Below are 12,255 nucleotides of genomic sequence, written 5' to 3'. Positions count from 1 at the left end.
AGCCTGAGAAGGGTGGGGTTTGGGGGAGGGGGGGACTTCAATGGGGTAGAATGCCACAGAGTCCACCTTCCAAAGCAGCCATTCTCTCTTTCTCTTTTTTACAGTCTTAATTTGTTTGCATACTCTTCTTTTCTTTTCTTTAAATAAAAGCATTTTTAAAAGTGCCACAAACTACAAAGAAAATTAAAAAAAAGAAAAATCACTTGTTGTATTATTAAATTAACAAGACTGTGTTTGAGATTGCTTTTCCTTCCGTTTTGGAGAGGGGCCCAGAAACCAGAAACGTGGTGGCTTTGCCCCATGTAAACTGTGCGATAAGTGAAGGTTCTAGAAAAAGAAACTCCCTCTCATGTCCCCACAAGGGAAGAGGTCCTAAGGTTGCCAGCTGACTGTTTGGGTTCTGCGCTGTCCTTCCTCCGCCCTGCTGCACCTTGAGGGAGGAGAAGACGTTTGCTTTCTCTTTGTGACACAGATAAAGGGTCGTCCACGACAGCTGGGAGGAGCCGGGAAGCCAAGCTGCTCCGGAGGTCTCTAGAGCCCCCCCCACCCTGCTGTCGTCTGTCGAGTAGGAGGCAGAAGTCTTGACGTGCCAACTTTTGAAGAGCTACAAATACAAATACAAATACAATACCTTTATTGGCATAAAATATCAAATACACATGCAGCAGAGCCTCAAGATAGGCTGGAGGGGTATCACATTCCGAATTGCCTTAAGATGAGCCTCTCCTCCTAGTTACCTCATAAAAAAAATTTGCTACAGGTTCCAGAATTTCTATATTATGCGAAGACAATAAAGAACTAATTTTATGCTCATCAGATTGGCCCAAAAGGGGGTTGCCTCGGTCTCTTTGGGAAGTGTGCCTTTTATCCTCTGGAGGTGGCTCGTAACAGTGGGATGGACCGGCGGTTGGGAGAGAGGGCTGGGAAGAACGGCACCCCCGGGTGTCCCAGTCTCCAGAGCTCCTTGGTTGGCGCTGGGTGGCTGGCTGGTGGTGGAGACCTTTTTGCTACAGGATTCACAGCAGAGCTTGTTGTAGCCAGGGATGGAGCAGTAGCGAGCCAAGACCTCCATCTGGCAGAATATGGACTTGTCCCCAAGGCAAGGCTCTTCTGCGAACATGCAAAATTACAGAGGGTTTTGTAAGCGAAGCGAGGATATTCATCTATCAGATCACCAAACAGCCACCACATCCACTGTGACATCGAAGTACCACACACAGATAGCTTGTAAGTGCAACTCTGTGTTGCTGTGAAAATAAATTCCCACGGTATACACCACATGAATGCACTTGGGTCCAATTCAAGCCAACCTGGAGGAGAGTGGCATATACTTACACATGTAATCGCGCTGGTAAGCAGGGAGGAGAGAAATGCACAGAGACAGAGATCAAAGCCAGAGTCAATGGGACCCCAAGCCCTGTGGAACAGACATCAAATTGAAGCCTGCCATATGTGCGGCAATCCCTCCGAGGTGAGTAGTGCAAGGCGTCATAGATACAGGGGGTATGGATAAAGGAAGTTCCCCACCTCCCGTAGCCACATTGCAGTCCTGGCCTTGTACAGCTGTTTCAACCAGGAACTGGATGTCTGGGGCTTTATGTCACTCACCCTGGACTCCAACACCTACTGTATTACAGGATTAAGAACTGCAAGGCCAGAATGTGGTCCCTCCTAGAGAGACCCATCAACAGCCTGGCTGCAGCATTCTGCACCAGCTGCAGCTTCCGGATTTGCGACAAAGGCAGCCTCATGTAGAGAGTGTTGCAGTAGTCTAGTCTCGAGGTGACTGTCACATGGATCACTGTGGCCAGGTCATCGCGGTCAAGGTAGGGGACCAACTGCCGTGCCAGCCGAAGATGGTAAAAGGCTGACTTGACAGTGGCTGCCACCTGGGCCTCCATTGTTAATGAGGAGTCCATGAGCACCCCCAAACTCCTAACCCTAGATGCTGGCACCAGAGGCGCCCCATCAAAGGTCGGGAGAGGGAGCCCCAACCCCGCACCAGCCCGACTCATGCCCAGGACCTCCGTCTTCGCCGGGTTTAACTTCAGCCGACTCAGTCGGAGCCAACCAGCCACAGCCTGCAATGCCCGGTGCAGATCTTCTGGACTAGAGCCCAACCGGCTGCCCAACATCAGATAGAGCTGGGTGTCATCTGCATATTGATGGCACCCAAGCCCATACGTCCGGGCAATCTATATTTATTTCCTTCACTGTTTCCCCCCCAGAATTGAACCCAAACGAATGGGAACCGTATAAACAAAGCTTATTATTCCTGTTTGACTCTTGAATCTGTTAAACATCTTCATTATGCTGTATGATAATTTGCTGTTCACCCTTTACCTATGTGTATGGACTAGTAATTTCCATTTTTGGTTCTGTCTCTGTCTTGATTCTAATTGGCCCTTTCTGGTAACTAATTCCCTCCCCTTCCTATATGCAACAGTTGAGGAGATTCTGTTTCACATGAAAGCTTATGCCTTGGATAAAACTTCGTTGGTCTTAAGGGTGTGTCAAGCTCGTGCCTCGCTTCTCACGGATTCTGTGGCCTCAAGGGTTAATTGCTTCTCTTTCCTTCTCTAGGCTGTTTATCCTTTTGGCTAAAAGGGGGGGCTGATGTGAGAGTGTGTCAGCTTACGCAGTGCCTGGGAAACACACAGGGCTATTTTTGGGCAGGAACACACAGGAATGGAGTTCCGGCTGGCTTCAGAGTTGGCCACGCCCACTACAGCCAAAACCTCTGTTTGCGTGGCTACAGAGGGAAGGCCTGGAGAGCGACCCCCACCCGGCAACTCCGAGGCGGGGGGCCAGGGGGGGCTGGAAGGATTGGGGGCATTTAAATGCCTCCCCATGCCTTCCTTGGCCTGTCCAAGGGCCAACTTGTCCAAGCTCCACGCAGCTGCGGGGCGCCCAGGCAAGCCAAGGGAAGGCAGTTTAAATTGCCTTCCCTTCCCTTCAAGGGGGGGCTTGCCCGGGTGCCCCGTGGCTGCAGGGAGCCCGGGCAAGCCATGGGGTGTGGCCTAATATCTTAATGACCACACTGTCGGGGTGTGGTCTAATATGCTAACGAGTTTCTGCTCTTGGGTGTGGCCTATTATCCTAATGAGTTCCTGCTGGGCTTTTTCTACCCCCCAAAAAAGCCCAGGAAACACATGATCTCAGTGCCCACTTTGACCTTGAGTGCAGGGAATTTCTAGATAGTGCAATGGCTACTAGCAGGTGTGGGGGGGCAGTGTATTGGGGAAGTTTAGATCTTTGGCAGGCTGAATGCGGATGGTGATTAGGTACTGTGCTTTAGTATGGTGTAGTGATTAAGTGTGCGGACTCTAATCTGGGAGAACCGGGTTTGATTCCCCACTCCTCCACTTGCAGCTGTTGGATGACCTTGGGCAAGCCATAGTTCTGGCAGAGCCGTTTTTGAAAGGGCAGTTTCTGTCAGAGCTCTCTCAGCCCCACCTACCTCACAGGGTGTCTGTTGTGGGGAGGGGAAGGGAAAGGAGTTTGTAAGCGGCTCTGAGACTCTGAGTGAAGGGCGGGGTATAAATCCAATCTCTTCTCTTCTTCTTCTTTAGGGGAGATGTCCTGCATACTGTATAGGATCTGTCCTGACACCTGGGTGTCAGTTGTGACACAGACCATGTCTACGCTTGGAACTTGTTTCACTTCTCAATACTCAAATCTTGCTGATACTAGAGTGTGGTGAGAGTGACTGCGTCCGAGACCTGGCAAGATGCCACTGGACTCAAACTTTATTCTGCTACTTCAGACCAACACAGCTACCCACCTGAATCTATTTGAAAGGCTGTCACTTAGAGGAGGGCAGGGAGCTGTTCCTGTTCACAGAGGACAGAACTCGCAATACTGGGTTTAAACTATGAGCAGAAAGGTACTGGCTGGATATTGGGGGTGGGGGGAATTTACAGTAAGAACATTAGAAGCCACATTGGATCAGGCCAATGGCCCATCCAGTCCAACACTGTGTCGCACAGTGGCCAAAACCCAGGTGCCATTAGGAGGGCCACCAGCAGGACCAGAACTCCCGAACTCCCACTGTTGCCCCCCAAGCACCAAAAATACAGAGCATCACTGCCCCAGACATAGTGTTCCATCTAACCCTTGTGGCTAATAGCCAGTGATGGACCTCTGCTCCATATGTTTATCCAATCTCCTCCTGAAGCTATGCTTATTGTGGCAGTGAATTTCACGTGTTAATTACTCTTTGGGTGAAGAAGTGGTTACTTTTATCTGTTTTAAGTTTACTACTCATTAATTTCATTGAGTGCCCATGAGTTCTTGTATTGTGAGAGTAGTTCAGCAGTGGAATCAGCTGCCTATGGAAGAAGTAAGCACCCCCTCACTGGCAATCTTCAAGCAGCGCCTGGATGAACACTTGTCAGGGATGCTCTAGGCTGATCCTGCATTGAGCAGGGGGTTGGGCTAGGTGGCCTCTATGGCCCCTTCCAACTCGATGATTCTGTGGTTTTTAGGTAGTCTAAATGAGATATATCAGAACTGAGAACCTTTAAGTGGAAAACGTTGATGTGGGCATAATTCTTTCTACGGCTGAATGGTGGCTGTGCCCTGGTTAATTGCCGAGAACCCTTGATTGGTGATCACTGGACCAGGCTCAATGTCTCTCTGGAGCCACTGTTGCGCTCAGTAAGCTTGACGTGATTGAGATGTGGTCCTATTTCTTCTCAGACCTGTGAAGTGATAATTGCTTGCTTCAGGCTCAATGCAAAGTACTGGCTATTGCCTTCAGAGCCCTTCGGCAGGCCTAGGGACATCATACTTATCAAACCATGTCTCCACATTCCTCTGCGCTTGCTGCACTTTCCAGACAGCCTTCCTTAGGATTGTTCAGAAGGCATTACAGCCTGGAGTGCCTTTCCTAAATGGGTGTAAAGGGCATCTTCACTGGTTGCATTTAGGAAGGCATGTAAGATAATATTATTTTAGAGGGCATTTAAGGTAAAGGTAAAGTTTCCCTTGCTCAAAAGCCAGTCGAATCCGACTCTAGGGTTGTGGTGCTCATCTCCGTTTCAAAGCCGAAGAGCCAGCGCTGTCTGAAGATGTTTCCGTGGTCATGGGCCGGCATGACTAAACACCAAGGTGCACGGAACGCTGTTACCTTTCCACTGAAGTGGTACCTATTTATCTACTTGCAATTTCTTGCTTTCGAACTGCTAGGTTGGCAGGAGCTGGAACTAGAGAAAGGGAGCTCACTCCGTCATGCGGCACCCGGGTCTCAAACTGCTGAACTACCGACCTTCCACAGCCTGCAGTTCAGCGTCTTAACCACTTGAGCCACCGCAGCTTTTTTACTGGAGGGTAAACTCTTTTGGCTGAGTTTCTAGCTTGTCCTTTATTAACCTGTGTGCAGTTTTTATCTTGTCACTGTTCTGTTGTTTTTGTGTCCGTTTTGTTAGACACCCTGAGTCTAAGAAGATAGTGGGTATTTTAAACAAATAAATGGTCCCTTCATGACCAGCAGACAGGATTTGATCCAGGAAAATGGAGCAGGAGAGAGAAAACAAGCCAAAATTGACACCTGCAGGCAACTTTACTTGGTTTTGTAAGGCGTCCAGTTTAAGTTCTGGAAAATGTCAGATTTATCCAAGCACCTCACTAATGCTCAAGAACCTGGTGCAGCAAATATAGCCGACTAAGGACATTTAGTGAAAATCAGGTTCCTTTCAAATTTTTTCAAATAAAATATGAACTGTTCAGTCAGTTTACTGGTTAGTCAGTATCCGTTATTCCTATCCCTGTCTTCTCAGACATAACAGTTTTGCCATCATATTTCCTTCAGTTTCACTTTGATTTGTGAAGGATCCATTTTAAGAAACTGCTGACAAACGACAGCAGAAAGGGGCCATATATTATTGAAAAGTTACCAGGCAACATAATTAAGTACTTTTTTCACACCAGCACTACTCCTAGAATGACTCCCTGGATCACAAAAAAACTCATCCTAATGAACTGAGATATATGTAATGGATTTGTACATAAGTTTCCGTATTAGTAAGCAGAACAGACAAAAATTTGGGCAGCTTTTATAACTACAACAGTCAAGAAAACCCACAATGCTACAAGAACCAGTGATTTTTAAGAAATTCCCCCCATTTTTATGTAATCAGAAAATAACTAGATTTCCCACTGAAATTCAAAGCTATCTATGCTTATTGTGGCAGTGAATTTCACGTGTTAATTACTCTTTGGGTGAAGAAGTGGTTATCTCTGGAAATCAGGTCAAATAATGTGCATCTTCTGATCTGAAAAAAAATCATTCTGAAATCAATCATATTTTTGATAAATCTACTTTAAGTATTGTATTTAGTTTTGAAGCACCTGCATTCTTAGGCAGTTTAAATCGTCTTCAATTTCAAGCCATCCGTGATACTATTAAGTATAATTGACCTGTCTGAGAATGACTGTTTATGTACTCTTAGGACTTCAAAGCCCATGATGCAGTGTCACCTTTATAAATGTAGGGGAATCAGTAGTATTGAATTAAGTGGTGTGCAAGTAGAACCTACTGAAATTCAAATTAATAATCATGTATCTTACAGAAATCTACAAGCTAAGTTATGGAAGTGGAAAACTCCAGCAATTTTCATACATGTCTAGGAACACCCCCCACAGATTTTTGCCTGTCGTAACAGAGCAGTTCTAGGCAGGTCTATTCAGCATCTTATTCAAGTCTATTCAGTGGGGCTGAATTCTGTTAAACTATTTTTATAATGGCATGGTCACCTGCATAAATACTTCTAAAATGAGCACACTGTAGGATACTATTTCATATAGATTAAGCTGCATCCTGATTACAGGAACATGTGGAGATTGCCTCTGCATCCAGTTATTGCGAGGTAGGAGAGGGTAGAGAGGATAGAGCAACTTTCCGTGTTGTGAGGAGGGGGGATTTGAGGAAGGGTGGCAAATGAGAGGAAGAGTGGGGACCAAATTTGAAGGAGGTATGCTAAAACTATCCTCGGGCCTGGATGGCCCAAGCTAGCCCAATCTTGTCCAGATCTCAGAATCGAAGCAGGGTTGGCTCTGGTTGGTTCTTGGATGGGAGACCACCAAGGGAGTCCCAGGGTTGCTACACAGAGGCAGGCCATGGCGAACCTCCTCCGTTAGTCTCTTGCCTCGAAAACCCCATGGGGGGTCACCTTAAATCAGCTGTTGTTTGATGGCACTTTCCACCACCATGTTAAAATTGACTGCTCTGGTCTTTGCAGCTAAAGAATAAAACAAATTCTTTCTGCCCAAACATTGTTTCCATCTCTGCCACTTTTAGTCAACCATTCTTTCTGTCCCAGGAGTGCAGTGTATTCTGTTCAGCAAAATTCCACTTCGCTGCCAATGAGCGATGCAATGGAAAGGGTCTATCTTTTTCTCTCAATCAGGAGAAATTCTGAAGGCATAACAATGGGAAGAGTTCAGACTTGGAAAGGAGACTGGAGCTCTTAAGCGTCGAAAGGAAATCCTAACTCGTTGAAAAGATGGTTATCCCCGTTTATACACACACACACATTACACACAATCACCTTTACAAGGCCACGCTATCCAGAGGCAAGTGTTGCAATCTGCAGAGGAAACAGGCCCTATGCTTGCCCAATTGAATGGTTTGAAAAATCAACAACCAAATCCTTTCTCTGCTTTTTGACATTTTCAAGATTGATGGATGCATTACAAGTAAATGTGGACAGTCGGGTCTACAGTGCTGCTGGGAGATGGAGCGCGAGGGGCGCCTGCGGCCATTTCAGTTTAAAAGGAAGCCTTCCAGGGACGGGGGGGGGGAGGCCGGGAACCCCTTGCGCCCCATCTCCCAGCGACAAAGCTGTACTGTAAGAAGCTGCTTTGCTGCTGGGAGACAGGGGGGGAGGGGTCTCCCCCCCCCCCCGTCCCCAGGAGGCTTCCTTTTAAAGTAAAATGGCCGCAGCTTTGCTTTTGGGGGATGGGGCACAAGGTGTTCCCGGGCTTCCCCTGCCCCCGGGAGACTTCCTTTTAAACTGAAATTGCAGGGAAAAAAATAAAAGTCGGATCTACATGGATCCTCATGAATTCATATGATTTTTGCATTGAAATGAAATAAAACCACCATCATGCTGTTGACCATGTGTCAGTCTATAGGGAGCACCACAAAAATCACGCATCCACAGATTTGTGGCACCACAACAGCGCAAAAACATGATTCCAAAGCACGGATCCTCATGAATTCACATGATTTTTATGCTGAAATGAAATAAAACCAACATCATTCTGTAGATCAGGGGTATCAAACATGCAGCCTGGGGGCTGGATCAGACCCCCAGAGGGCTTCTATTAGGCCCTCAGTGGAACTGGCTGTCTTCCTCTTCTTCTTCCAGTTCTGCTGCTGCTGCTGCATCACTGTAGGTTTGCAGCTTACAGATACACACCTGAACAGCATACTCAAGCTTGCAACAGCACAGACATTTTGATGCAATAATTCAGAGCAAGAGGTGTCAGCTGCAAGAGTACTAATGGTTTAAACATGTTTTTATTTTAACTTAAAAAAAACCTTTGTGTTTGTGTACTTTATAAAGTTTATATCTCTGCTACCTGGCATTACATTTTATGACACACATGGCCCACCCCAACAAGGTCTGATTTATGTCAGATCCGGTCCTCATAACAAATGAGTTCGACACCCCTGCTGTAGACCATGTCTTAGCCTATAGGCAGCACTACAAAAATCATGGCTCCACTAATTTGTCGCACCACAAATGTGCAAAGACATGGTTTCAAAGCACAGATCCTCATGGATCCTCGGGGTTTTTCAGTTGGGTCACCCCAACATCACCATCAAATCACATATCATACCCATAGCCACAGATTGCACCACAGAAATCATGAGTCCATGGCTTGGTGGCAACTCGTTGCTGCAAAAAATGGGTTCTGAACCATGGGCACTTATGGATCCACTCAATCACATATCATGTCCATGGCCACAGTAATCACCACAAAAATCATAGATTCACAACTTCGTGGCAACATCATGCTTCAAAAACATGAAAAATCATGCCTCTGAAGCACAGATCCTCATGGATCCTTATGATCTTTGCATTGGGTCACCCCAGCATCACCATCAGATCACATATCTTGTCCATGGCCACAGATTGCACCACAGAAATCACGTGTTCACAGCTTTGTGGAACACCATGCTGCAAAAACATGGTTCTGAAGCATGGGTAACCATGAACTCACCATCAAATCACATATCATGTCCACAGGCACAGGTTTAATCACAGAAGTCATGGATCCACAGCTTCATGGCAAAACCATGCAGCCAAAACATGGTTCTGAAGCACAGATCCTCATGGATCCTTATGATTTTTGCATTCGGTCACTCTAAACACACCATCTAATCACAGAACATGTTCATGGCAACAGCAGGAACCACAAAAATCATGGAACCACAGCTTCATGGCAACACCATTCTGCAAAAACATGGTTCTTGAGCATGGATCCTCATGGATGCTTGGGGGTTTTGTGTTGGGACACCCCAAACATTCCATTAAATCCCATATCTTGTCCATGGCCACTACTTGTACCACAGAATTCATGGATCCACGGCTTCATGGCAACACCATGCTGCAAAACATGATTCCAAAGCACGGATCCTCATGGATGCTTGGGGGTTTTGTGTTGGGACACCCTAAAGTTACCATTAAATCCTATATCATGTCCATGGCCACAGCTTTCATAACAGAACTCACGAATCTATGGCTTTGTGGCAACACCATGCTGCAAAAACACAGTTCCAAAGCATGGATTCTCATGGATTCTCAGGGTTTTTGCGTTGGTCACCCCAAACTCATAATCAAATCACATATCATGTCAATGGTCACAGCTTGCATCACAGAATTCGTGGATCCACCGCTTCATGGCATAACTTCTGTGGTGCAAACTGTGGCCACTAATGTGATGAGTTAGTAGATGGTGAGTTTTGTGTGCCCCACATTAAATCTTGTAAAACCATGCTTTGGGACAACATACTGAAGATCCATGAGGATCTGCGCTTCCAAACCATATTTTTGCTTCGTCGGATTCAACTGGCTCTAGAGCAAAGGCAACCTTTACCTTTAATATCACCATGAAGCTGTGGATGTATAATTTCTGCAGTGCCGGCTCTGTCCATGGACATGATATCCGATTTGATGTTGATGTTGAGATGACTCAAAACAACAACCCCGAGGGAAAGGGGATGGGGACGGGACGCTGCTGGGGGATGGGTCATGAGGGGTTGCCGGGCTTCCCCTGGCGCCGGGAGACCTCCCTTTAAATTGAAATGACTGCGGGCGCCCCCAGTGGCCATTTGGATTTAAAGGGCAGCCGACGAGGATGGGGGGAGGAGGCATTTTGGCTTGGAAAGGGTTAAGAAAACCTTTATTGTTCCATGTTTTCTCTTCTAGAGCAATCTTCTGAAGCGCCTGTAATGCATCCCAGTGCTTGTCATAGGCGTAAAGTTCATGGGGGCGGCGGGGCATCAGCCTTCCCCGAAATTTTCAGGAAGGTGCTCAGCATCCCCCGGGGGCAACTGGTTACAGCCACCCTTGCTCCCCCCACCCCATTCTGAAACTATGTTCAGCGCCTGGGTTGGGACCGGGAGGGAGGGAGGGAAGTTAGGACGGGGGCTTGCTTCCTCCTGGAAGTGAAGCCCCACCGTCAGCTTCCAGCAGCCCTTAATTCTGCACGTGGAGTCTGGCTTTCCTGGTTTCCTGCACGCACGTACAAAGGTAGGAAGCATGCTTGCCTGGGCTCTCCCTTACTGCTGAGTCCTTGAGGCGCATTCGTTCAGCTCGCCTCTCTGCCCCCTTCCCCCAGCTAGCAGTAAAATCAGCGCGGACCAGGAGGGAAACTTGGCCCGGCGGACTTGCCCTGCCGAAGGGAGCGCCAAAGCTCAGGGGCTGTGGTCCCTCCCAAATCCCAGACGGCCTCCACGGCACCTCCTCCGCTTCTTGCGCCCGGCTGCTGCCTTCCTCTGATTCCCTTTCGCTGCTGCTCTTGCTGCTGCACGCTGGGACCAAGTTGGCCGGCTTTGTAAGGGCATGGGTGGGGTGGAGGCCTGAGAGAGGGCGGTGTTCAGTGAGCCTGAGGCTGAGTTGTTTTCTCCCCCTCTTTTGTTTCTTTGTTTTTAAAATCCCCCTTTTCCCAGTGTTTACTCTTGTGGCGTTTTATAGTGTTCTCTGTCACATTATGCCGTGGTGCTGATCTGGTTTGAGTTGCTGGTATAGTGCACACAGTAGCTGTATGCAAGATGCATCTCTGTTCTGTTCCCAAGGGCTGTTATTCCATTCAGGGGCCTGTCATTCCAGTCCCAGAACTCATCTTCAACCCACAGTCCCAAAACACTTCCTCTACTCCCAGGGGTTATCACTGTACTCTGGCGGCTGTCATTTCAGTCTGAGAAAACATTTGCTACCCCCTGGGACTGTCATTCCACTCTGGGGCCTCTGAATACAGTTCCATAATGCTTCTGCTACTCCCAGGGGCTGTCATTCCACTTTGGGGGCTGTCATTCCAGATATCTTTATAGAAAATCCATTCCACATTTTCTTTGCAACTCTTCTTGAGCTGTAAGGTATTTCAATGGAGCCTATGCAAGTCAATTGACATTCCTGGTTCCCATTATTTCCAATGCACCTTCAAGTCTCTCCCATTGTTTCCAATGGGCAATCCTGTCATTCCTTTTAGTACATCTAGTCTGAAGGATGCTGTCAAGCACCCAGTAAGGTGCAGAGGTGCTGCTGCCTCCTTCCCAAGGGGACTTTGAGGCTGGGTTGAGGCTTTTCTGCTTGGAGCTGTTTGCCTTGCATTAGGAAGGGATAGCTCTATTAGTGGGGAAAACTCCCAGAGGGAGAGCTAGAAGAGGGGATGGACATTCCTTAGGAGAGAAGGATCCCATAATGATAGTCTCTGCCCCTCCCAGCCCATTTCCTCCTCCTCCTCCACATTTCTGAGCCCAGTCAGGTGCAGAGATTTGGGGGGGGGGAGTCTAATGCAAGGAAGTCTACTCTCCAATGTAGTCATTTCCTCCAGGGTGATGCTCTGTATTCTTGGTGCTTGGGGGGCAACACTGGGAGGGCTTCTGGAGTTCTGGTCCTCCTGGTGGACCTCCTTATGGCACCTGGGTTTGGGCCACTGTGTGACACAGAGTGTTGGACTGGATGGGCCACTGGCCTGACCCAACATGACTTCTCTTATGTTCTAACTCAGTGTGCTGCAGCA

Source organism: Gekko japonicus, unplaced genomic scaffold, assembly GCF_001447785.1.
Source record: "Gekko japonicus isolate JY-2015 unplaced genomic scaffold, Gekko_japonicus_V1.1 scaffold901, whole genome shotgun sequence".
Lineage (NCBI taxonomy): Eukaryota > Metazoa > Chordata > Lepidosauria > Squamata > Gekkonidae > Gekko > Gekko japonicus.
This window is presented reverse-complemented; position numbering follows the sequence as displayed.